This window comes from Pyxicephalus adspersus, chromosome W (genome assembly GCF_032062135.1).
Source record: "Pyxicephalus adspersus chromosome W, UCB_Pads_2.0, whole genome shotgun sequence".
NCBI classification, from domain to species: Eukaryota; Metazoa; Chordata; class Amphibia; order Anura; family Pyxicephalidae; genus Pyxicephalus; species Pyxicephalus adspersus.
In genome coordinates, this window is record NC_092870.1 from 11,906,768 (window position 1) to 11,909,742 (window position 2,975).

Here is a 2,975-nt window from a genome sequence, read left to right on the forward strand (position 1 = left end):
AATAATTAGTCTGTCTCCAGGCAAATTAAAGAAGAGACCAGCCCAGAATTGGATGATCGGTGACGCAAGGAACTGAAGTAGATAATTTAGACTTTTCCTTAAGTTGGCAGAGACTCCTTTAGACAGAGGAAAGGACAGTCCTGACCTCTATTGCCTTGTCTGTTGTGAGTTTCCCACGCGTGAATAAAACCTTGATTCTTTTACCATACCTCAGAAGTTGTCGTGAATAATTGTCAACTTACCATTGACAATACCCATAATACAATATGAATCTATTCTACACACTGATGGAAAAAAGACCAAAAATATGCACAATAAAGGGTTTACGATAACACACACATACACAACGGCTTGTTGTCTCACAACTAAATCTTTATTTAACAACTTTTATTCTTCCTGAACGGTCTAGTTGATACAAATGTTATACTTTGTGCACAGCATGTGAGCAGTGAGCTAGGAAAACCAAGCTGAGATAAAACCCTTTTTCCTGCAAAATGACAAGATGGCTGCCCAAAACAGCCCCCGTCCAACCTCGCTCCTGCAGTTCTTAACACTCATGGTGGCCAACCTCTCCCAGTGTATTTTTAAAACTTGCAGCAAGAACTACTTCAAAGTCTTAATTCACATTTTTTGCATTTTTAAAACAAGAAGAAAAAAAAAGTAGTAGTAGTAGAAAAGTAGGAGAAAAAATATGAGATGGGAAAAATAATTTACCCTTGGGTAGATTGTGTATTTGTGTTTACAATTTATCTGCTTCTCTGCATCTCATGTGTCCTGTCACTTCACACTCTCACAAAGTATAGCTCTAAAAAGATAAGAAATGTCTTTGCAAGGTCCAAAGGCCACACAACGTAATAGTTGTCAGTCCCTCTTACTCCAACATTCTTTCATCCTTAGTAGGCTCAATCATTTTCCTTCAAACTCTCCTTTCCAAACCTTTCCTTTGAATCCAACATTTACCCGAAAATCAGGCATGCACAAATTTTCTGGTAACTCAATTCAGTGGTTACAGGTAAACCCCCTCAGATTTTTTCAGTTGAAGCTGAAAAAATATCATAGGTAGTGGCTATTTCAAAATGAGAGTGCTCTAGTTTTCGCCTCTTCCAAAAAGTTCTTAATTTTCACATATTTGCAGAATTGGATACCATTTTCACCAGCTTCTCTACCCTGCGTTGTTTTATTTTTTTCTTCAAGAGCTGAGCATGTTAACACATCTTTAGGCAAAACTGAAGAAAAGCAAAACAAAAATATATAAACATTTTCACCCTGCTCCTCTCTATTCTCTACATTTTCCAGAGCAGGTGATTTTAAAGCCAGTTCACCCATTGGAAGGGAACCAGAGACTGACGGAAGCTTTAACAGACAAAAGTCCCTCTTCTTGGTTTCAGCAGGGTGAGCAAGATCGATGCATAGCTTGGCTTTGCTTTTCTTCCCTCTTTTGTCTCTTTAAAAGCCAAACAGTAGAAAACGTATAGCGGGGCAATCCTAGGCCAGGCCAAACCCCTCAGAGCATTCCTGAATGGTCAAAAGCAGCATGTGACGTAGCTTCTCATAACTCTCATAGGCTGGTAGATCCAACTGGTTAAAACTAAACAAACAAGACACAAGTTAACATACAGCAGTGACAAAGATAACAAAATAGAAAAACTTTAGTTCAACTTTCAATTTTTATTTTTAAATATCAGAAGTAATTAAGTCCCACTTCTGAAAATTTGCAATTCGAGCAGGTGGGTGGGTATTGCAAAAAGGGACAGGCGATGTCCCTTCTAAAAAAAAACTACTCTCACAAGTCTGATCGCTGTCCAGCTGTCAAATTTTGCCAAGCTGTTCATGCAGGAAAGAAGTAGATGGTGGGGCCTGTAAAAAGGGACAGGTGAGTATGTTTTTTTTTCCTATTATTTATGATGCATGTGACATACCGATTTCTGTGTGTCAAGGGTGCCCAACCTATGGCCCGCGGTGCCCTCTCATTGTCACTGCTTGTTGTCTTGCGGGGGATGGGGTGCTAGTACAATAATACCAGTGCCCTGTCCTCCGCAGCAAGACAACGAGCATTACACAGATCAAACACATGGAACCGTGCCTCACTGACCTGTCCTCCATATGGACACAGAGCTCCGATCCTGTTCTTGGGCACCACGGCTTCCTCTGCTGACAGCTGAAGGGAGCCAGGGAGGAAGGCAGTGTTGAAGAAGTCTCACTGCCTTCCTACTGAGATGACAGCTGAAGGGGGCAGGAGGAAGGCAGGGAGGCTTCTGTTGTCGTGCTCTGTCCCCCACAAGACAATGAGCATTACACAGATGAGACACATGGTACTGTGCCTCACTGAAATACACTTACACTTACCTTAACACTTAGCGGTAAACCCGAGTGTGACTTGGGGTGGGAAAACTATGCGAAAAGCGGTAACTTTGGGGGTCCCCCTTACCTTAGCCCCGCGCTCCAGTGGCAATCGGACGATCCTGCTGTGATGCCGGGGCGCCTCTCCGTCGGGGGGCGTGACCGGGCAGAAAATTTAAAAGCAGATTACGGAGTAATCTGCTTTTAAACACCGCCAGGGTCCCCGCCACCCCGCTGCACGCATCTGCAGTTAGATGCGATGCACCAAGCAGGATTTCTGCATGGTGCATCGCATCTAACTGCAGATGCGATCACCAATAGTAAATCCAGGATCAGCCTCCGGGTGATGCGAGCAGGAGAGTGAGCGGGGCGGGGACATCCCCACCGCATCACCCGGCAAGATGTGTGACATCTTCCGGGTGATGCGATGGAGTGATGAATTCTGGGGGCGGGAAATTTAAAAGCAGATTACTATGTAATCTGCTTTTAAATTTTTTTTTTACAGTAAAATACACACAATAACATGCAATAAAAGTATAAAAATACATTTTAGTACACCAAGCATCATTGCCCAGTGCCCTGATTTACATTTTGCCCACTATTAGCCCCGACCTTGATCTGACCTTTTGATGACT